Raw genomic sequence first — 25,357 nt, forward strand, 5'->3', positions numbered from 1 at the left:
CGTTCTTGAGAATATCCCCCTAGTAGTTTTATCTCAGCGTATTGGGGATATTCAAAATATTCTCCTTTCCACATCCACATTTTTTTCAAGGGCAGACTCAGTCTTAATGGATGTCAGTAGAAATTGCATTTACTAGACCCCCTTAACCCCTTCAATGCTCATGACGGAACGGTTCCGTCATGAGCATCGGTCGAGCTGTGCTCATGACGGAACCGTTCCGTCATGACCACGCCCGTTTTCATTAGGGCCCAGCACCGGCGGTAAATTTGCACCGCACGGATGAGGTTAATTGGGCTGGCCGTCATTTTTGTTGACGCCAGTTGGTGTAAATGTGTCTCTAAGTTCCAACCTGGTAAAATATCACTTCCATGATATTTAGACCAAGGGTGAATAAGTATCCAGGGATTCCGCTGGGATGACCCTTCGACCCAGAGATCCTAAGCAAGGAGATTAAGTATGGGAATCCTGATGTAGCTATTCTTCCTCCAGAATTGTTAAATCATTCGTCGGAAGTCTTTTTCGGTTATATAATGTTCTTTATTTGTTGAGAAAATAAGATGATCAGAGGAGTTAGGACCATTGACACGTGTTTCACCCACCCTGCGGCATTAGCCAGTAAGATGCAGTAATGCATTCAGTGCATGTTTACAATCACACTGATTACTAAAATACCAGTGTCACTGGGTACAATCTCTGTCATAAAACATAATGGCTATTAATGTGATATTAATATTAATGCCCAGTCCAAAAGAGTTATTGAACTTCCTAAGTTATGTTGCTACATCAGCCCAAACACCGGTGAGATGTAATTTCATGTTTAAATTATCTATATTGACAAACAATACCATCATTAAACATAAATATTGGCGGAGCGTGGCTTCACGGGCTTGCATGGCTGACGCTGCCTAGAGGAGCTCCGTCTTGGCCCGATCATCATCCGCCGAAATATCCTGTACCTCACCTCCTACCGCAGCCAAAAGTGCGGTCGAGCTTGGGGAACCAGCCGGGCACCCTCGGAAGGCATTTTCAGCAGCCCGGGGACCCTGGATGCCGGGGGGTGAAGCAAGTGTTTTGCGGCCTGGTTTGGCGCCGCGCATCCGGGGCCTCGATTTTGGTGCTCCCCGGGTCCGGGACACTGTCGTTGGCCGCATCCTCGGAGACGGGACCCGGAGGTGCGAGGAGGTCCGGCCCTGCTCCCAATCCTCGGCGGAGGCCCTAAAGACTGCTGTGGCGGGCGCTGGAAGCCAGGGACACTTCACCTTGGGGTAAGCCCGCCGGGAGGCCCCGGAGGCGTGGGGCCTAGTCGCTGACCCTCGGCAGGGAGATAGAGCCTGGCGGCGCCCGCGCTGCAGTCTGGGCGTGCCTGGCTTGTGCACCCGGAGCGACTGACCCCCTTTCTGCAGGATTGGAGGTGCCTGACGGTGACCCCAGGACATATCTACACCTGCTACACTGCGGCAAGACCGGAGTGACCTGTGGACTGGACAGAGGCTCGCTTGGCTGGCTGCAGGCTCGAGTAGCGCGTTGGGAGGGCGAGTGAGGAGCTATTGGGGTGGACTCAGGAGTGGTGACATCGAGGGGCAACCGGCCTCCAAGATTGGACCTTCTGGTTCCTCTGCCCAAGTGAAGACAACGCAACCGCCATTAAGTCCACGGTGGTCAAGGCGGGGGTGAGATCCGGTAAGCGGGATTGAGCGGGGCCACTCCGGGAACTGCGGAGTGCTGGAAGGGGAGTGGACGTCGACAAAGATTCCCGGCGACTTAGGTGCCTGACCCTAGCAGACCTTGGGTAGATATTCCCGACGTGGTCCGCCATGACCAGAGGCGGAAGTGGTGGTGGAGCCTCGAAGCAGGGTCCGATAGATAAATTCACGGGACCGCATGGCGGCGCCGGGGCCGTCGGAAGCCAGCAAGCATCAGTGCCGGACAATGCGGCGCTTATGGCGGTGATCACCCAGTCGCGAAATATGTTGGATGCGAAAATCGGGACTGTGCGCCAAGATCTACGGAACGCTGTGGCCCACATCACGGAGGCCGAAACGAGGATAACTGGAGTGGAAGATGACGTGGCGATCCCAAAGAAAAAGGTAGCCAGCATGGAGGGACTCCAGAGGGGCTTGGCGCTTAGGGTGGAGGACGCGGAAGGACGGGCCCGGCGGAGCAACCTGAGGGTCGTGGGGTTCCCGGAGGGCTGCGAGAAGGGCGGCATGGAGAAGTTTCTGACTCATTGGCTAGAGAGCTGGCTCCCGCCTGACTCCAGATGTTTCGTGGTGGAGCGGGCGCAGAGGGCCCTTACACAGAAGCCGCTGGTGGGGTCCCGTCCTCGGGCGGTGATCGCCAAATTGTTGAACTACCATGATAGGGACACTATCCTACGTCAGGCACGGGAGAAGGAACCACTCATGTATGACAAAATCCTTATCTTTTCGGACTATACTAGGCTCGTCCAGCAGCAGAGGCAGTCATTCACGGCGGCGAAGGCACGACTGCGGGATCTAAAACTTCCATATGCTTTACTGTACCCAGCCCGCCTGCGAGTAGTTTACCAGTTCCGTAATCTGTTCTTTGATACCCCGGAGGAGGTGTTCCACTGTACTGATGAAACAGTGAAAATGAGGGTGCATACACCGCCGGGCCGGGACTCGACTCTTCATGGAGTGGGCCACAGGGGCAGACCCCCGTCGATGCCGCAGCCGGAGCAATTGGAGGTCCAGGTCGCGGAAGCGCTCCAAATCTGGGAGTGCGGCAGCGAACAACAAGAAGGACGCTCCTGACCTACCTCAGACGGACCCTTGATTCTGGACCTGTTGCATGACTGATGTAAGGTACACTTGACCGGCTGAGATGTGGGATAAGATGGAGACACTTGGGGCCGAAGTCCTGGGACAAGCTGAACTGATTTATTGAGACTGCTGACTTATGGTGAACTTGATTGCTGGGAAAGGCAGTAGGGGGGGGAGTTGTATGAAGGGCAGACGGGTTACGTCCTAGTTATGGGGTGTGTTCTGGGGATCCATTGGAGCGGGTGTTTCTCGGTTCCCCGTTGGAGACCAGGCCGCGATCCGACCGTGACGGGTGCTTCCAATTTGGGAGGTGCGGGGTGGGGGGTGGTGGGGTAGGAGTTGGTGGTTGAGTCGGGATGGAGGGGTGGGGGTTGCGCTTAATCTGCTGCTGTCTGTATCTTGGGTTGTATGCATGCTAGACCGTTGGGGCCTTAGTGGCTCATATAGTGCTATTGTCGAATGTCACCTGTTCAGAGTGAGGGGCAGGTAGCTCCAGGCACCGTGCGCATTGTGAGTTGGAATGTGCGGGGGGGTTTTAGATAAGGTGAAGCGGGGGGCGGTGCTCCGCTATGTCAAGAGAGCCGGGGCTGATGTCTTAATGCTTCAGGAGACCCACCTACTGGGGACGAAAGCGCTTTGCCTCCAACGCTTTGGGTTCTCACACTTTTTCCATGCAAGCTTTACAAGGGGCTCCCGGGGAGTTGCAGTCCTCATACATCGCAGGATCTCCTTTACACATGAGCAGAGTTGGTCTGACCCACAGGGTAGGTACATCTTCATCCAGGGGAGGGTCGGGGGAGATAGGGTGACCTTTGGCAGCGTCTACGCCCCGCCGCCACTACAGTGGCCTCTGGTGGAGAAGGTTATGTCCCTTTGGAGTGGTATGCCCGACACCCTGGCCGTGGTTGGGGGCGACTGGAACGATGTAATAGACATGCACCTGGATCAATGGCTGAGGGGGACGACTGACGCGGATGTAGATGTGGATGTGGAGGGACCCCCCACCAAACTCCGGGCCCTCGCCACGGGTTTGGACTGGACTGATGTCTGGAGGTTTAGGCATGGCGCGAGCCGAGAATACACATATTTCTCCTCGATACATGGTTCGTTCTCCATATTGGATTATTTGTTTGTCCCTGGGGGTCTGGCGCAAAGGATCGTGGCGTCTGATATCCTGCCAAGAGCCCTGTAGATCACTCATCTGTGGCCCTTACCTTTAGAGAAGGCCCGTCTGGGCTTCCGTTTCTTTGGCGCATGTCTGGATGGCAGCTATTACAGGCCCCCTATAGAGACCATATGTCTCGGGAAATTTACAGTTATCTGACCACCAATCATAACTTAGTGGATTCCCAGACGACCCTCTGGGAGGCCCTCAAACCTACCCTACGCGGGGTAGACATATCCTGGTGTGTGGCGCATGGGCAGAGAGGCGGCGGGATCTGGTGAGGCGTGAGGCGGAGCTGGAAACACTGGAGTGCAGATGTATGGAGGAGAGTGGTAGATTGGTAGGGCGGCGGCTAGTCCTAGCTCAGCAGCAATACACGGCGGTCTTACTCGAGGAGGCGAGGCAGGCCTGGCTTGCCACTCGTAGTCGGGTGTACCAATGGGGAGACAAGTCCTGTAAGATGCTACACCGCCTGTGTCAGGGCACTCTCCATGCCCAGCCGATGCCCCAGTTGTTGGACCCGGCGGGTTCACCGATCTCAGAGCCGTCGGATATCGCAGAGAGCTTCGCGACATACTTTGAGGGACTGTACGCGCCCCTAGAATGCCTACCGGCTGAGACTGTTCAGCGATTCACTGACGACCTCCCCCCGCGCTCGGTTTCGGATGAGGTGCGAGACCTGTTGGACAGGCCCTTCACGAACGAGGAACTGGGCTCTGCCTTAGGCGAGCTCAACCCGGGCAATGTGCCGGGCCCCAACGGGTTCCTATGCAAATTCTTTAAACAGTTCCATGTGCAGCTGGGCCCACGCCTGCACCCGGTGATCGAGGAAGCGCGAGATAGTGGGGTGCTCCCGCCAGACTGGAAACACGCCGAGGTGGTGGTCTTCCTGAAGCCTGGACGGCCTCCGGAGAACCACGCGTCCTACCGCCCGATATCGCTGATCAATACCGAGGCCAAGGTCATGGCCAAGGCCGGCGGGTGACTGGGCAGCGGGCTTACAGTTGGCCCCAGGAGGAATGAAGTACTTTGGAGTCTTTCTGTCCGAGGATGCAGGTATCTCCCGCGCTCGTAATCTTGCCCCGCTGTGGGATCGCACGCGGGAGGATATGAAGGCATGGGGCCTCGCCACATCTGATATACTCTCATACTATCAAGCCGCGCATCTTCTGGTCCTCAATGACTGGTGGTACGGAGACAGGGGGGATCCGGCATATGCTGTTGAGCGCCACCTGATAGATTCGTCATCCATCCATGTCCTTCTGTACTTTGCACCGAGTACATCTTCCATCCGCCACGCAAGTGGTCTTCTCCGTCTGGCGGCAGGCGCTGCGCCGGATGGGATGGTGGAACGTCCTTACTCGGGAGACCCCCCCCTTTGGCACAATGGTCGCTTGCCCCAATTGCTGACCCTCAGGGGTTTTGGCGGGTGGGATGCCATAGGAATCTCCACCTTGGGGGATGTGATGTCAGGCGATACCTTGAAGTCGTTCAAAGATCTGCAGAACGACTTTGGGATGCCTCGCTCTCAATTCTTTTGCTTTCTCCAACTCCGACATGCACTGACACCATACCTGACGGACATGGACACCCTTCCAGACTTTAGCCCACTTGAAGCTCAGCTGTTTATGGGGGAACTGCCTGACAAAAAACCGTCCCGTATATACCAGTCCCTGGTGCGGCATTGTTTCTCGGACCTACAGAGGTTGCGGTAGGCGTTGGTGGGGGATGTTGGGGAATTAGAGGAGGAAGACTGGATGGAGGCCCTGGCGAGACCCAGGGAGGCGGCTATTTGAACATGTCTGAGACTTGTACAATTCAAATACCTTCACCGCACATATTTCACCAGGGAGCGCCTGTGGAAGGTGGGTATGATAGGGTTCCCTGAGTGCCTGCGATGTGGCTCTGAGGTAGGCACACTCTTGCACACAACATGGGATTTCCCAATGCTGCATAGGTTCTGGACCGGAGTCTTTCGATGTTTATCAGAAGTATTGGCATGGGAATTGTCCAGGGAACCGGAATTGGCTTTGTTGCATGTTATGGAGGGGGTTGGAGGCAATCGTTATAAACGTCACCTATTGTTGCTGGGTTTGACCTTGGCCAAACGGGACATAGCAAGAGCTTGGAAGGTGCCTCTGGCCCCGCCTCTGGCCTCCTGGAGGAACGGCATAGACTTCTGTATGGGGTTGGAGAAGCCTGTCTTCCTAGCCAAGGGGTGCCCCCGTAAGCACTTTCGGATTTGGAATAGGTGAGCGGGTGAGCGGACTACAGGGGCTGGACCTTAACCACCCCCACCCCCCCCGGAAAACGACCCCACTCTGACATTTTAATCACTAGGGAGTGCTGGATCACGCTGGAAGTGCTCTGACGGTTTTGGCATATGATCATTGTTTCTCTTATTGGTCTCAGTAAACTGGCACATGGTATCAGCGCAACCGGGGGTGTGGGGGTGTGGTGGGGGTGGGGGGGTGTTTGTATTATATGAAAATGTCTGACACTGCTGTGCCTGCTTCACTGATGTATGCAACAGAACCCGGTGACCGGGGCTTTGCATTTATATTTGTGCAGACTAATAAAAAGTGTTTTGAAAAAAAAACTTAAATATTGGCAACTTACATATGTAATACAGGGACAAACTTCCCCTTCTCAATTTTGCCAATGAATGACTTGGAACATTTTTTTTGTTTTTCTGAAACAAAACTCCTGTTTTGTGAGTTTGTTCAGAAAATGTAAAGTGAATGGAGAGGAGGCCAAACCAACATGGGGCAGACTCATCATCTGTCCCTTCTGGGCACCTGTAACACCCACAGATGCACTGACGACCCTGAGATCTTCAGCAGTCAGACACTCTACATTGACTGTCCCTCTACAACAAATATGCCCCATCTGGATCAATCCACTTGGACAGATGATCTACCAGCTTCTGTTAAAGGACGATAGTACATAGCAGCGCGAATAAGTGTTGGAATGAATATCATGACGCCATGGGCATGCAGCTGGCCATTACCGCATCAACTAGGTCACCAAATCACGTAAAACATGCACAACTTGATTGCACAAAAACAACTAGGCATGCACCAATACTGGCATAAATGTCAGGATCACAACGGCAGTCTCAAGAACTTAAAATAGAAGCGCATATGGAGGAATTTGATAAATTGTGTATATACCTACATGAGAAGGGAAGGGGAAAAACGCCCCCTCCCCCATTGGCTCACAATTCACCCACCTGGTGATGTTGTTGATCAGCCAAATGATGGATATTTTTTCTTAACGTGCTTGAGCGACCTGTTTTGTTGAGTTTGTAATCAAAATAATATCAATTCGAGCAAAGGAAATAATACACATTTTCGATGTTTATCTCAATTACATTGCCCTTCATTAGCCACCAGGTTAGATGGGCGAGTATGCAAAATAGCAGGGGCTTGACAGCTGCCTCCGTGTCCCAAAAGCAAAGTCATTTACCCATGTGACACCTTATGTCTGCCCATGAACACTCCAGACTGGATGCATTTCAACTGGAAGAAATTCAATCATGATTAAATGTTTTGCATGCATATGAATATTAACCTGTAACACGCAAATTTATTACAGTGCACTTTTCACATTTTACTTTACTATAGTTAACATAGACCTCACCAATCTGTAAGCCCTTTTATCTATGGACATCTCGAATCCCTCTCCGCAGCTCCTTGATGCCCCTGGGCTAAGTTCGCGCTTTATAAAGCCTATATTCATTCATTCATTCACCTTAAAATGGTCAACATTAGGTTTCTCTGTGTTCTGTCCTCTGTATCTTTTTTCTCATTTCAAGAGAGAAGCTGTTCCTGCAGCCTTGAAAGACGTAGCTTTATAGATGTTTTCTCATGAAAATGTTTAGTGTACTCCATCCTCCGAATGTCCACTAATGAGCTGTGGAGAGAATGGCTCCGAGCAAGAGTATCTTCTTGTGAGTACATACTGGATTTATGGAGCTTAGCAGAGATTTCATTGCATCCTAGCTTTCAAAATTAACAAGGCGACCTTATCAGGAGGTATCTTAATCTGATTGGTTCCCTTCATGGGAATTGTGTGTAGGTGTAGAAAGCTGATGAAATTATGTTCCTTAACAAATTAAATATAGACTTTCACTCAGATGCCTTTCCAAATTCCTTCAGGGCAGATGCCTTTTCCACTCCTCTTAGATATGATGCCTCTTTCTCTCACCAAAATGAGTTAAACAATTACCTTCCCCGTTTGCTTGATATATTTTAATTTGATTAATTTGATACTGCCTCTCAGAGGCTTTCATCGCTAACAACCTCTGCCTTCCATTTCCCCAACCTTTCCGATCTTTCCTAGTTTAGCTGAGTAGAGTGTTATTTTCTTCATGGGCACTGAGTCTGCTTTGATTTATATTATGACAACTTTTTAAATATGTGTTTTTGCATTTATGATTTTGAATTGCTTTGCATTATATTGACTAATGCATTCACGTATTGGATACTGAGTTACAACTAGTTTGGTGTTTTGAATTTGTAACTTTGCTAATCTTTTAATAAAACTTCATGGTTTGCAAACTAAATACTCTGTCAGAACGTGTGGAGTCAAATGTGCTTCATGTTGTTGAAATGTATTTCGTGTCTGCTTCCGTCAAAGCTAAAGGTCCATCTGCTTGAGTGCAGCTGGTGCCTGAGTTTTGTACCAGAAATTAGCATAGACAAGTAAACAAAGTCACAGTCATAGTGAGCAGCCAGTAGTCAGAGGATCAAGAAGAACAGGGGTCCCTGCTTGAAGGTTCTCCGCTCCTGAATGGACTTACTTTGCTGAAAGTCAACCTGACTCGAGAACACAGGAGAATGAGGTCCAACAGAAGGTTTTTTAAAAAACTAAATGAATAGGGTTACCACAGTGAAAATTGACTGATTTTTGACTGGCTGAATTAAAGTGACACACGTCCATAGGCTAAAGATTTATGCTGGAAAGTTTGTGAAACTCTTAGGGCCCAGACTGAACTAATATACTCATTTAGAACAAACTTAAGTTATGCCAATGTGTACACTAGAATCGACGAGTAGAATTTGTTTTTGATATTTCATTGTTTTGTATTCTTTTAATCTGATTGGAAAAAAACCATGGTGTCAAATTGACCAAACAAGTGTGTAGTGACAGTAACCTCAGTGGCAATTTCCTTAGTTATCTTGAGGATTGGTCATTTAGTGGGCTTCAATTCTTCTGTTGAGCTTGCATCAACCGAAACAAAACCTGATTTAACTTATTTAGAAAAGCAGCGTAGACTCAACAATAAATATTATACATAAAGATGGGTCCAGGGGAAATTTTTCTGAGAATGTTTTTTTCAATCTTCTCAGGAAGTATTCACTTCATGCTCATGCATGATTGTTACACTTGCACCTATTTGTCTGCATTCACAGCAGGGGTGTTGAATATCACTATTTGCCTGTCATCGACTCACGTCTTGTAGTGTAATTCTTAGTCTTCTTTATCATAGAGGAATGCATTGAGTATTACTTCTCTAATTATGACCTGTTTCTACATGATATGCCTATGAATAAAAATGTAAATCCAAATGCAGATACAAAACAAGTAGAGAAGGTGAAACATTATTTAAAGACTATCTCAGAAATTGATGTTCCCCGATTTCATAAAGAAAAAATTATGTGTAAGTTGACTAGGCCTGAGAAGGGTATTATTGAAGAATTGGAAAACAGAAGAGAAGAGATCGAGAGAAAGGAAAATAGAGGCTTATTCATATTATTGCATAATATTTTTGAGAATCACGTGTTGTCTGCCCATCTGTTAACTGTCACCACCTCCTCTTCTGCTCCACTCAGCACAGTGTCATGTGGACTGACCACAGACAACAGACAGAAGACACAGGTAGATACATCTTCAAACATATAATTTGCAATATGTATGACCATATTTCTCCCTTCATATTTGTCTAGAGATGTTAAATATTATTCTAAAATTAATATAACACATGTTCTAATTGAAAAACCTTTTGTGTGTACTTATATGCCCATCCCTTTCAGTGTTCAAATTTATTGGTAAGTATATTTATGTGATTCAGTGTAGCCACCCATGTCCCCATTGCATACAGTAGGCACATGATCGTTTTTAAATCTTAGTGTGTCATGTCAAGTCAGTTAAGGCTTTCTAATAAAAACTACATCCCACTAACTTTGATCAAGGAGACACTTAGTTTTTTTATGCCATGTGGTGGCAAACATCTTAACCCTTTAGGGGCTACTGGCATGACCCCATGGAGAAAAGTACTGTTGAGGGGGAGGTCACCTCAAAGCACCCAGGTCCGGGAATACATCTGGTGCTGGCCTTCCACTGCGAGGCAGAAGTAAAAAGCTGTCCCTGCCCCCTGAAGCTTTATTTTTGTTAGTTAACAATCTGAGTTCCTTGCTGATGAACTCTTTAGCTGTGAAAGTGAAAGTATCCGGCTTTCTGCTCCAGGTACTTTCACTTTGATCTGTGTTCAGAGGAACATCTCTGCCTCCAGAGCAATAATCTGAATTAGAGAGAAAATGTTGGAGAGGAGAGATTCTCCCCTTTCCAATGCCACTTTTCCCGAGTGGATTTCTGCTCAGGGATCGCCACATGAGAGAATCCCTCTCCGGGATTCACCCCACTAGACCACCAGGAGCATATTCATGGGGGGACCGACCAACCAGATATGGGCTTACACCAAAAGCCTTTAACAGTCTTTTTGCCCTCCTGTGGGAAAGGTTAGGGTGTTTACCCCAAATCTCCTTCTCCAGTGGGCAGAGAGCGCACTAGCACTAAGGAAAAAAATAAAATGGAATGAGACAGGGACCGGACTGTTTGGATTTCATTTGGCACCACAAACCCAGGGTCCATACATTTTTCCTGCCACACTAAGGGCAGACGGGTTAATATTCCCAAAACGCCTACCCAGAGGCAGGTACATCGCTAGGTAACAGGAATATAAATTTCTAAACAGTAAATGGGGTTAGAAGACAGTCTCCCTAGCTTCGAGCACCCCTCGTCACCAGGGCCCAGATAGCCTTTCTCCCCCAATGGAGCCTGCCTGGGGAAATTTCCCATAATCTGCCCACCACATCAGGGAGGAAACTCATACACACCAGAGAAAATCATTTCTTTTAAATAGAAATGTGGCGGTGGTCCTTCCTATATTGCATCGGGCTGCCCATCAGCCCCCAGGGCCCAGACAGTCTTTCTGCCTCCTGGATGCCAGACTGGCTAATTTGTCCCCAATATGCCCCACTAAAATGGGAGAATGCACCAATAGACACCAGGGATTACTTTTTCAATTATAAATGGTGTGTGGTGTGGGACATATTGACATCACATATTGGGGTGCCGAGAGTTTGTCTGCCCATTTGGAGGCATACTGGGGAGTTTGTCCCCAATATGCGCAGAGTCAGAAGCCACCACAATCACTAGAGATTACTCTTTTTAGTAATTATGGGGTAGGAGTGGCCCGTATTGGCACCTGGTTACACACCAGGACTGGGTTGGAAGCATAACGGGAAGTTTATCCCCTATCTGCCCAACCCAGCAGGGCAGAAAGGACCACTCCATCCCAGGAATTACTTTTAATTATGTGTTTGGTTGGGGCAGCACACATTGGCATCAGGTCACACCCCTCCAGCCAAAAGGTCCCAAGCAATCATTTGGCTCCAGGAAGGTATATTGAGGAGTTTATCCCCAATCTGCCCATCAGGTGAGGGGCATAAGGCATCATCAGACATCAGGGATTTGCCCCAGCTGCCCTACCACTTTAGAAAGGCGGTGGCCGCCACTGGGATAAGGCCTAGCCTGGGTTTATCTGATGTGCACCTTCCTCAATAAAGCAGCCTTTTCACACAAGAAGCGACTATGTCATCTGTGCTGCTCCTTTTTTGCCCATTTTGCGCTTGGTGGAATGTAGCTGTGTCCTGAGATTCTTTGGCACAGTTTCAGTGGCAACATTAGTGCGGGAAGCTTCTCATTTATGTTGCACAGAAGTGCGGCATCCAGATGTGTAGCTTGTGGTGGGTCACTGTGTATGACAACTGCTAATCGTGCGATCGCTAGTCCGTTGAGAGGGTACCAGTTGCAGTTCCTGCTGTCTATTGGTTCCTTGAAGTCAGTGATGCAGTATGTGCAATTTGGCCTTCCTTTCATCGTCATGTTGGCACAGGTCTCCTACATTTCTTTCAGTAACATTTATCTGATTTGACTGTCTTGTTTGCCCTTCCTCTGTTTGGCTAAGTGTATGCAGTTTTTACTATTGTCTCTGAAGCTAGCATTGGATGTGGCAGTGTATCAAGTTATTTTTAGGGCTGTTGGTAAATTTATTATGTGGAGATTTATAGTATGTTAGAATTCACAAAAACATACATACATGAGATGCAGCAGACAGCTTCTCTTGGCACACCCACCCTGTATTTCTGCTTTGCTAAAGGTTATTGAATGCCAACCATGTCTCCTTCACTGTAACAGGCAGGCAGTAATATCTGTTCACTGTAGTGGGCAGTGATGGCCTGCTCGAGTGTTGCTGCATATGGCATTTTGAGTTGCTATTCTTCTGTGGGGTCACATTGAGCTCATTCAGGGGTTAGGCGTCACAATTGTGAACCCGACTAGGGTTGTCTACAAATGTCTCCCAGCCCTTGGACTATTTAGCGAGGTGCGCCCAGTGACAATGGCAGGCTGTTTTTTTGAGCAGGTTATGCAGATGCCAAATTTCAGCCCTTTAAATGTGCAGGTACCTTGGGGTAGTGAGTGCCTGCACTTCTTCGATTAAAAGGGGAGAGTCCCTGCACTTCTCATCAAGTGGGCAATGCTGTTAATGGGAGAGTACAGGCACCTCTCAGGAGCTAAGACGTACTTCGGGCCAGTGGGGACCCACACTCCTGTATTTCCGTTTCAACCACTGCTACTTGCTATTGTTGGTGAGCAGCCTTTACAACGCGGGAATTACCACGCGCTGCCATTACTACGCTGCTTTCACAACGCAAGTCGTTACAACGACTTGCGCTGGAGGGCGCTGTTGGATAGGGAATAGTTTAATTTTCTATCCAACACCTTCCCTACTGTAACGTGGGCTGAAGTTGGAATAGAAAATTAAACTATTCCACTATCCAGCACTTACAGCGCAATTCGTTGTAATGGCACGTGTGGTAATAGCCCGCGTTGTTCTGTCATACAACCCTATTGTTAGTCTTATTGTATATTAGCACACACTCCTGTTGCTTTGACTCCCCCTCTTGTGCAAGTGGCTTTTTATTTACCATTTCTTTGTAGTTGGGATATGATGCTTCAGTTGTACTGATTTCATGGATATACGGTTTGCGACGTTTATGAACAGAGGTCATGATTTCGTTAACATGTAGCCTGGCCGCGGTGTCTGTCACTACCAATCCATCTAACAACCCATAACGACCAATAACAAGATTTATCAGGCGTAGTGAGATTGAAGACTGCATTTCAGCCTTGGTGGCCTCTTCTAATGCGATTTACTTTTTTTGCTGCGGATTCACTTCATCTGTAGTTTTTCAAATTTACTAATTGCCTAATTGCCCTTTTAATGAAAATTGTTTTTCTTTGCTCTAGTCCTCTGAGTGATTTAGCCTTTTGAGGGTCATGACGTCTTTGCTAAAGAAAATAAAAGTTGGCCTTGTTGCCTTGGCAACAGAAAACTTGTGCTAGACACTGTCGGAGGAGATGCATAGCTAGACAAGCGGCAGTCTAGAGGTTTAAGCAGATTCTAACCGCAGGAGCTTGATCAATATATGCATCCTTCTAGGTCTCAAGATACTGTGATCTATATATGTCAAACATGTACCTTCCCAACACAGCGGGTTCTAGGTCCTTTAGCAGACCCCAAGAAAAAGGAGCATGTGAGACCCTTGAAATCTCCATGAGATGTCACATCACATTTACCCCCAGATGCATCAAGCATCCATTTTGCGATTCCTTATTAGCGAAAAATAAGGAATCGCTAATAAGGAATAGCAAAATGCTATGCAAGAAGAACTCGCTCAAAAAATAGCGAATTCTTAAAATTCCTCAATTGCGACTCGCAAATTGCGAGTCGCAATTAAGGAATACCTCCCCATTAATTCCTATGGCCCTAGAGGCCCATAGGAATGAATGGGAAGACATTCTCAATTTGCGAATCGCAGTTAGCGAATCGCAATTTGAGAATGCGATTTCAAGGGTGCAGGGGTGTCCAAAGGACACCCTGTTGCACCCCTGAAATTGATCTGTGCACATGTGTTGCGCACACACATGCCCTTAGAGCATGTGTGTGCGCAACATGAAACTTTGAAAAAGGCACAAAAGTGCATTTTTCAAAGTTTTTGCAAATTAGCATGAAGTTGAACTTCATGGTAATTTGCCACTCCTATTAGCGAAATCGCTAATTTTTTTACTTTGATGCATTGCATTTAAGGATTCTCAATTTGAGATTCCTTAAATGCAAGTAATCGCAATTTAGCGTATTCTTGATTTGCGATTTTTGCATTTGGGATGATGCATCCCAAATGCAAAAATACCGGTCGCAAAGGGGCAGATTCTGAGAATCTGCCCCTTTGCAAACAGATTTTACCTTGATGTATCTGAGCCTTAGTGATTATTAATGCTCTCTGGCATCGTTAAAGAAAATTGCAAGAAGCCACTTCCCTGGTGTGGATATAATTAAAATAAATAAAAACACAAATAACACTAACAAAAGAAAAGTACATATATTTTAAAGCACAATTAAGTAGATACAAATTGCATTGATCACACTGGAAGGGAAATGTAGCCCCAGGTCTCTCTAAAACTGATATCTTTACTCCAGTGTTCCCTAATTGTTTCCGGATTAGTGCATGTGTAAAATTCCAAAATAGATTGTCACAGACACAGTGCTGGAAAACAGATGGTATCAATAGAAGTTAAGATAAGGTAAGCAGCACCGAATATTTGTAGGCATTAAGGCCCACATGCATCATTGTGACATTTTGCACTTCCTAATTTGCGAAAAATAAGGAATGGCAAATTAAGAAGTGCAAAATGCTATGCATCATTATTTTCGGTATTCATTTGTGATTCGGTAAAAATCGCAATTTTTACCGAATCCCAAATGAATACCGAATTCTTAAGTTAATTTTCGCAATTCCCATTGATTCCTATGGGCCAAAAGGCCCATAGGAGTCAATGGGAATTGCGAGTGGCACTTTGAAAATTTCATGGGTGCAGGGGGGGGTCCAAAGGACCCCCCCATGCACCCCTGAAATGTATTTTTCGCATCATGTTTCACACACACATGTCCTAAGGACATGTGTGTGTGAAACATGAATGTTGAAAAAAAAACATTTTAAGCATTTTAAACACTTTTTCCAAATTTACCGAGTGGTTCAACCACTCGGTAAATTTGGCACCCTAATTGCGAATTTACAGTTTTAAATTTAATGATGCATTGCTTTTAAGAAATCGCACATCTGCGACTTCTTAAAAGCACCCGCAATTTTAGAACTCGCAAACATGTTACGAATTCTAAAATTGCTTCATGCATCCCAAAAAGCACTTTTGCATTCGCTAACGGCCGATTTTAAGGAATCGCACCGTTTGCGACTACAAAAATGCTTGATGCATGTGGGCCAAAGATACGAAAGCACAAAACACATAGTGGAAAACTTGGATGTCAGAAAACTGTCCACAGAGTTAGTGTCTCACATAGATATCTTGTACTAAATACCATTTATAAATATATTGTTCCATTGGGTATATATTTCCCAATGTTAACTTCTAATGGGTGGTATTTTTGGGACTAATATTTGGGACAAGTGAGCTAAATCAGACGATATTCTGACTACCATGTTCTTGTACAGTTTTATTGGAAAATAGTTTGGAAGGCTTCCCTCGGGTAGCTGTAAAATGTAAGCAACCGGATCCAGTGAGATAAAGCTGATACTTAAAATCTGCAATTTGAAAATAGTATTTTTTTAATTGAAGACAAAAATATTGAATTTCTGATCCTGCTTACTGATTTTCTTTTTTACCAATTTAAAATGGCACTTTTTTCCTCTAAGGCTAGCTGAAATATTGGGAAAAATGTATGTTTCTTACCAAAAAAATACTTGAAAAACTCCAACTAAAAGCCAACAGCGGTTGAGAGTTTTGTGATAAAAGATGACACAGATATGTTTGAGAAAACAATAAAACACACAATCACACACTGGTCTGTCTGAGTTGTAGCAGCGTATGTCACCAAATGCTGTTATGCACATTTTCATAGTTCGGGAAAACATTTCTGTAGGTTCCCCTTATTCATAATCATTTATTCAATGTAACTGTTTGGCTTTGTTACAATTGATGTAATATATGCTCAGGTGTTCATGGTTGAAACTATAGCTATATGATGAAAGGCCTGATGTACTAAGAGACAAGTAGCAATGAAAAACGCGCAGTGACTTTTTGTGACCCGTCTTGGAGCTTGTGCGGTGACCTATGTACGATTAGGTCATGTCACAAAATCTCCAGTCAAAGGGGGTCGCAGAACGACCTCCCTAATGAATATTATTTATGCAGGTTGATATTTGTGAACCTCTATGATTGGCTACAAAACACAGGGAAGGTGGGTGCAAGGAACAGCTGACTACTATTAATTAATTAAGGGTTTCTAACGCACTAGAATCGACTCCCGAAGGAGTATCTCTGCGCAATAGACCGCTGGGGTACCCGTCCTGGCTTTCCCTGTGAGATGGTCCCTACTGGGTATCTCCAAGGTGAAACCAGGCATCCCCGGCGTATGTAGGGGGCTGTTGTGGAGATGAGGCAAGCTAATGCCCAGAGTTGCCAAGTGTGATCCCTGGTTTGAGTAGGCACCGAGGCGAGAATGATAGAGTCCGCTGACCCTGGTCCACGACCCTGCCGCGTCCCGGGCCGTTCTCTGCTCCCAGGTCTGCCGCCTCTAACCAGCGAGCCACACCACACCACTCCACCCTATTCCTGTGTTAGCATCCCAAACAAGAAACATTTTGTTAAAGCAGTCCACGTTCCTTTAAAGACCCAATGTGCTGAATTTGAAAAAATGATTTCCTTTTCGGAATACATTGGTGGGACCTTCGGACCACTGCCTTCTACCTCCGAGGTCACCCAATGCAATCCATCTTTATGAATCCTTTACCACCTCGTTGAGGTGGCAGTAACTGATTAATGGTTTTACACCTGCAATTGCAAAGGAATGATTCATACCATTCCGCCTCGTAATTAGGAGGGGATTTCCGAATGAATCAAATCATCGGTTTAGTTCATTGCACATAACACATTTGCATTTCAAATCTCGCGAGTTTATGAATCTCAGGACTTGCATCAGGCCAGTCACAGTCTTTTTTATAATACTGTACTCAAGTCCCACGGCTTGTTATTAGAACGGTTATGTGTGCGGAATGATTCATTCGATATCACTTGATTTGCAGCTCATGAGTACGCATCCAGACAAGGCCGACTGAGCCTGCCATCCTTCCGAAGCCAGGAAATTGAGCACCATTTAATAGTAACACCTGTTACTTTTAAGAGAGAGAAGTGGGTATCAAGCCCCTTATCAACCGGACCTAATGCTGAAACTGTCTGAATGCAGCCCAGCGGGTTGCATTGTGCTAGGATAGGACTCACTTTCTACACTGGAAGGGATCTTGAAAGTCTGTCCACAAAAATCTCAATTACCCACCTCATTAATATTCCTTGGGTGGAAATCCTGGGAATGTAAATACTGGGATGGAGTGTGCTGCTCCGTCCCAACATTCACAACTTTTTGCAATGAGTAGCAAATCAATTCCCGCACATTAATATTAGTTAGTTGCCAGTTTGTGAATTTTTGTGAGCCGTCGTTCTGGGCTGCAATGGATTTGGACATCCCTGTCACTGCAAGGAGGGAGTTTGTTTGCAGTGAAATGTAAAATATTGCTGCCCAGCCTCTTTCTGCAAGTGCAAACTAAAAAGGGACTCTCTTTATAGTCACAAGGTTACCCGGGATCACTTTTTTTTTTATTGTGAATTTGATTCGCTCACATTGCATTTTTTTCTACATTTCAACAGCAATTTTGAAAGTGGCTTTACAGTTACTATTGATTTTACACTTTTCACGAAAAGGAGCTTTACATTCGCTCATTTTGCACTGTGGCTCCTTTTCTGACTTTGTACATTGTGAAATGAGACTTTGCAGTTGCAAAGTCATTTGCACTGAAATGTTATACATCAGACCCATGGCTGCAAATGTTTCAGCAATCAATTGCAGCAGTCTGTTGTTTCTGTTATCATCCCTCACAAAGAGGCAGACTCCATATTCACTCTTCAAAGGAAGTCATACTCTGCAGTCACTCCCCAAAATCAGGCGCGATCTGTGCTTAGCCTCAAAGTAATGTCACGCTCCACACTCCTCCTCCAAAAGGGCCACACTTCACGCAGAATCCTGAGTGAAGCACAACGTGCACACAAAAGAACTTCAGAGACACCTCCCTAAAGCATTTAGTAAAGCACCAGACATAAAGGGCACCAAAGGTATCTATAAAAGTATAATTACATTCTCAGATCCTTCAGAAACTGTTACTGACAAGAATACAACGAGCACGAAGTACTATTTAGAAACATCCTCTGCATTTACAGTAATTTCGACAAACAAGTGAAATCCTCCTTTCGACAGGCAATCTGAAAAGCACAAAGACGACTTCCTCGAGAAACACATCTGAGGTGTGAGCATGAAGTGAGAAGACATCGCCACACCTCGAAGTTCCTCAGTTAGTGGAGGGAGGGGCAGTGGGCACTGGAGAGCACACGCCAGCCCTCAGCCAGGGACTTGAGGACTGTGACACACATCTAACAGCTTGGCATAGAGGTGTTTATTGCAGACACCTGTCGAGTGGATTCGTGTTTAAAAAAAAAACGCCGTCAGGAACTGGAATGTGATGCTAAAGGGGGAAACATCCTGTTCACAATCAGAAAAAAAAGTAATGCAGCTATTGGGCCTCAGAGTCTGAGCCATGCAAAGTGCTGGGACACCTCTTCCCCGGCTCACATAGTGCTGGACAAAGGGTGTGAGGCCTGGCTACCCACACCACACCCCTTTTACTCATTCCAAACCTCCTCCTACTGCTATGGCCTCCTAAACAAAAAAACAAAACACAAAGTCTAAATCCTTCCCTCTTTTATCCCTGCACTATCCTTTTCAATCCAAATACAAGGCTAACATGTCCACCTCTCAAGTTAATTTCATATTTCACTACACTAATTCACCAATAATCCTTTATGGGTTCTGGAGTAGCGTGCTACTCGCCAAAAAAGAGTTTCAACACCTCATAAGGGGCAGTAAGCGCTATATAAATGCAAACCTTTTTGCTCTTCTATCCCTCCGCTATCCTTCTCAATCCAAATAACTCACTAACATATCCACCGCTCAAATGACTTTCATATTTCACTGTACTAATTCACTACTAATCCTTTATGGGTTCCAGAGTAGCATGCTACTCGCTGAAAAAGCACTTCAGCGCCTCGTCAGGGGTAGTAAGCGCTACATAAATGTAATTAACATACAATATAATAGGCCTTGAAATGGCTGCTCTGCCCAGGGAGGGGTGTAGGTATAAAGCAGAAAGAACTTGGGAAATGTAGGGGGTGAGCTGACAGGAATCATCTGTATCATAGGGATGGAGCACACATGAAGTCTGAATTGTGTAGAAACAGAGCAGACAAAAAGCCTGGGAGGTGTAGTTATGGAGCAGGCAGGGATTGGGGTTGCTGGGATGAAGGTAACGTTGTTTTAGTAATGGGGTGACTGGAAGAAGAGAGGGTATGTAAATGGAGTATCTGAAAAAGCAGCCACGCAAGAGTTATTTGGAAAGAATAAATATGAAAGCGAATGTGGTGCTGTAGGTATTCAATATACAGGGTGCTGGGGTGACGTAGCAGGCAGAGGCAGGGAGAAGGTGATATAGGCATGGAAGAGACGTGGTTAAGGACATGAACTTGGAGCGCAGGGAAGGCCAGTAAAACACCAGGTAAGACATATCCACTGATGTTTAGATCCTCAGCTAGAACTAAATATATTGGTATAGAACTCCTTGTACTTAAACTATTGGGATTCCATCTACATGCACAGATGGTAGAGAAGGAGGGTAGGTTTGCTATAATTGCTGGCACTCTCCAAGGCCACCCAGTTACCCTAGCAACATTGTATGCACCTAACGTGGGACAGGATATTCTTCTCACCCACTTTATGAACACTCAAGAGTCTAATAGTAATGTGGGCTTTCAACTCGGTATGGGACTTGCAATTAGATAGGTCAGAAACTCTTACTCTTTCTTCAGGCGCTTTCTTGAAAGGCTCTAAATGGCGATTAATAATCTTTGCGTAAGAGGCCCAGGGAGACTACGAAACACCACCCAATCAGAGCATACTTTCTATTCTCACAGTATAGGAGATACTATAGAATAGATTATATATTTCTAAGTACAGCCCTACTTTTATAGTTTCACGATATTAGTATATGACCAATCGTTATCTCAGATCATATGCCAGTGGTGTTGATCTTGCACTTGAAAACAGAAAATTCAAGGATGGGTTGTTGGATATTTAACCTGGTTCTGCTCAGCGACCCAGTACTAAAGGATGAATTATCCAAACATATACATTATTTGTAGGAGAACCCAGCTACAAGTAACAGCACAGCATGCACATGGGATGCATTTAAAGAAGTTTTAAGGGGGATATGCATAGGGACACTAGCAACTTTTAAAACATGGAACGGCCATGATAGAGCGCCATGTTGCTTTGAAAATTGTAGGGGTGCACTATAACCACCCGTAGTCAGCACCGCCATAGTTAGAGGACTGTGTTAACGTGTGTTTCTTAGAAATGTAGAATTATTCAAGTGTATTGCAAAGTGTAGAAATGTGCTCATATCATTTGAAGACTAATGTAGTGCTTTAATCGAGAAATATGCCTTTAGTAACTTAGAAATTATTGCTTCATGTGTAAATTGTTGTATTAGGTTGAACGTGCCATAATAAAGTTGCACATGTAGGTTGCTACTGAAGAGAAAATGGTGTTCTAACATGAGAAGGAATGTTTAGGAAATGCATTGAATTAATGCCTTTAGAATGGGTTTAAATGTAATGCTTATGTTATAGTATTAGAAATGCATTTAAAAGAGTGAAGGCCAGAGACATGAAAACGCCAGCAGAGGCCTAACTGTGTTCTCTTAGCTTAGCTAACATGAAGATTTGAAATGTGTAATTCTTTCCTTGGGAAAGGCTCCTTCTCGCAGTTGAATTCAAATTGTAACTTAGAGAGTGTGCAAGGTTGCTTCTCATGTGTTTCTGTTGCAGGTGCAAGGACACGAAGCTCGTTAGGTAGAATGATCCATTGTTTAAACTCCAGAACCAGACACCTGCCCAGAGGGGGTGTGACTAAGGCGTGTCTATTGTTTTGGTATTTTGTATTAGGAAAAGTGCCCAGAGGGAGGAGAGTCAGTCTAAGGCAGCCCAGCTGGAGATGCAGTTAGACAGGGGTCTTAGTGGGAACTAGACAGGAGAAAGGAAAGAGCATCTTAGAACGAGCTCGGTAGCTTAGGCTATTTACCTGGAAAAAGTGAATGTGCTTCTTAGGGAACCTTCACAGCTGACACCCTTTTCCCTTGCCTGGGAGATATGTTATGTAGGGATGTCACCTTTGAGTTAGTGTAGGGACAGACTAATCTTTTCTTTCCCTTTGGAGCAGATGCAGTCGAGACTTCAAGTGGGAACAATTATTGCCTGCCTAATGCTTCTTGAACTTACTCTACTTTTTATTTTGAGTCGTCTGAGACTCCTGCATAGGTTTATGTTTGTATTAGTGGCAGTTTATTTTCTGAACCACTTTCTGAGATGCTTGTATGTCCAGTTGTTTTTGGCTTTGTAATAAATCTTTAAACTTTACTTCGTAGTCAGTGGTCCTTTGAATTGGGATGTATTTGGTCATTGGAAAATTGTCATAAGTATGAAATTAGAGAACTTCCTTTACACTTCTTAGCAGACAAAAAGGTTCAGTCGGCCAGGGATTTCAAGGATTGATAAGGTAAAAACCTATATGAGAATCCCAGCTTCATCCGTTGGTAGCTGTAGAGGATGGTTGCCTCTGGAAGTAAGGGAGTTCTTGATTAGGTAAGATTTTACCCAAGGCCCATAGAATTCAGGCTATGACCGTCCAGTGGATTACCGGTGGAAGACAGCGTTTCATGGAAACCGACAGAGAGTGACGGTGCGGCGAAAGCAGTAGTTCGTGGGAGAGTGAGTATGAACAGGGTTATATGTTGTTAGATTGCGGTGTTTGTGTTGTGATGTCTTGCGGACTTGGAATGCCTGTTGAGTGAAAGGAGATCAGGCTGTGAGCGCGCGCAGCCCGGGAAAGTCTTAGGCTCAAGGAGTAGCTTAAGCAGTTAGGGTGTAGCAGACACGCACCATAATTGTTGACCATTGTTAAGGGAATCGTGAGCTACTGATTGGCCGCTGGACTGAGATACGAATGTGTGAGTGCATGAGTAACTGACGCTGGTCGTGGGTTGCTGAGCGTTTGTAACCTATCAGTTGAGGTGATTATCCGTCATTTTGTGGACAGACAGTTGCCAGTTTTCGGTAGACAATTACACGAATGTGGACGTACAGTCAGCGAAGTAATTGCTTGGACGGGCAGGTGATTATTTCAGTGTATGAGTGGGATGTATGTGTGAGGGAGAAGCGAACTGTGAAGGATGGGAACTGTTGCGAGCGGGGGAAAAGTGACATCAGAAGGTGCCGCGCTGTGATAGGACGGTTGGTGTGAAGCTCGCTGGGATTGGTGGATAGTCAACAGGAAGTAAACAAGAGCTGCAAAAAGAGAAACGCCGGTTTCATCATGAAATGTTTTAAAGTTTTGCGAGATTTGTTCAAAAGAGAAATGAAATTAGAGCCCCAGGGGAAGTGGGGAAGAGGATCTGCCCGAGGACACTCCAGCTCATTACATGGCTACGAATTTGGGTTTGCATACTATACTGTGGCTTGAAATTTGGTGCAAAATTACTGAAGTAAATGAGGAGTTGACATTTCCCAGATATGGAACTTTTAGATTGGAAATGTTATATCAGTTGAAATCGATTATGGCTTCTTTGCGACCTTTGCCTAGACCAACACAGTTCGAGGCATTACATGCGTGGATTAGGGCAGCACACGGAAGAAACAGGGACAGGAGACAGGAACGAGTGAAGAGGTCAGTTAGGGCATTTCAAGATGCGAGATGAGATGCATTGTAAAAGAGATGGAGAGTACAGACGCGGGACACACAGAAAAAGAAGGCAGAGGATGAAGACAGTGATACTGACAATAGCTTGATAGAAAGGTTGTTATCTGAGAGACTGTCTTGACAGGTTTTTTGGCTCTATTTCGGAGTGATGAAGACTTTAAGCTTGCTCACACCTAGGGTCTGTATTCTTACCTTGTGTTGGCCCTTTTAAGCCCTTTCTTCAGACCTAGAAGAGGATAGCTGCTTTATATGATGATAGATCCCTTATTCTTGACTCTAATCCATCTATTGCCTATTGGCTTTGACATAATTATGTGTCCTTTCATTATCCTGCCTATAGTAGAGGGTGGATCCTGTGGTCCTGACTTTATATTACACATTGGTATGGTTTGTGTAGGTACTCTGACAGAGCTAAGGGTTATTTCATCCTTCTCAGGCCTACAAGGCCCAGAACTAGAGAGACTCCATTTTGCTTTCTATCCCTGCAGAGCTGAGATGCTTGAAAGGGAAAGGTAATGTTTATAGTTAAGCCTGTTGTCTGCTAGGGGAAAACCAGCCAGGACTGGTTCTTATCGGAAGAATGTGTTTGTCTCTTGGGCCCAGACGTAACAAGCAGATGGCCACTGCGGTTGCGCAGAGAGCTCTGGAGCTAGCACAGGAATTCGGTGGGAGGCAGCCCTCTGTTGGAAATTTCCATGAGGGGAGAGGAATCCATATTAGCGAATTGCAGGAGAGGAGGAGTGGTCAGTTTGGTTCTTGAAGAGTGGAGAGTAGGATGTTTGCTGGAGCTGCAGAGTACAGTTCAGTTCTATTGGTTTTCTGGAATGGAGAAAGAAGGCAGATGATTGCTGAAGCTGGAGAGAGCAGTCATATGAACAAAGTTGGAACTATCAGCTAGGACTGCCAGTTTATCAGAATGCATTAAAGCAGATGGAGGAGTTGAGGCTGTCAGCTGAAGCAGTTGAGCCAGAGGCGTGAAACTGTGGTGACGAAGGGAGAGACAGAGAGCCCTGATCCTACCAGAGAGAGAGATAAACCTTCCTTCTAATAGGTGAGGTAGTCTAAACTAGTCCGCTTTACACGTACACCTTAAGCTTGTCTTTATTCCCTAGGCTATTGTATGTCTAATCCTTTTCTTTCAGCTGTGTGTTACAGTTCCTGTTAGTCACAGAGACCCCGCAGATAACATTGTCCCTGTTATATGTCTAATCCCTTTTCTTTCAGCGGTATGTTACAGTTCCTGTTAGTTACAGAGACCCCGCAGATCTGTGTATGAATCCTTTTCCATTGTTATTGCAATAAAGATACCCCAGTTCTTAGTGAACCAGTGTGCATGTGTTGTTCTTGCATACAGTGTGTGTCTCTTGTTCTTAAAGCACAGGTAACCTTTCCTTCTAGTCAGGTAATACAGCCAGAACAGATGCTGCCCCTGATCCGGTAAGTAGCCACTGAATAATTAGGGAGAGAGAGGAGCCCTTGGGCTAAAAGAATATTGACACTAAGTAATTCGGCCATCCCATAATATTATTGTAGTAGCGAACCTTTAGTAAATAGTGAGAGAAACTTCCCAACATAGAGAGAGAGAGAGCTGAAGGTATTCATAGGAAAGTGATCGTCGTTGTGTAGCGGCGTTAGTGAGAGCACTGATTGTGGTCAGTGTGTATACCCACAAGATTGTGGCTTGAGAGAGCACCGGGGGGATACGGTGTGTAATGAGATCGCCTCTAGGGAAAGTGGCGTTAGTGAGAGCACTGATTGTGGTCAGTGTGTAGGTCCGCCGGATTGTGGACAGGATAAAAAGAGAGCACTGGGGCTGCAGCTTAGTGTGTATGGCACGCCGGATTGCGTGTCGAGTGAGCACTGAGGGTGATCAGTGTGTAATGGTAAATAATCAGAACTGCCCCAGGGTAGATTAGTCTGGACCCATGTGGTCGCGAGACTATGAGGTATGAGTGTGGTGTAGGGCATGGACGTCCTTAGTAATCAGTGAGTATTCCTAGTAATCCCTATAGATTTAGTGGTGTTTCTAATGATATGAGCTTGTATATTGCGAGTTCCCCATCCTCAGGTAGGTACCCAGGTGCCTGGATAGATGGGTCCTGAGGAGGGAGGTGGTTACGTTTTGGCCAG

The sequence above is a fragment of the Lissotriton vulgaris genome, chromosome 5 (assembly GCF_964263255.1).
Source record: "Lissotriton vulgaris chromosome 5, aLisVul1.2, whole genome shotgun sequence".
In the NCBI taxonomy this organism is placed as follows: domain Eukaryota; kingdom Metazoa; phylum Chordata; class Amphibia; order Caudata; family Salamandridae; genus Lissotriton; species Lissotriton vulgaris.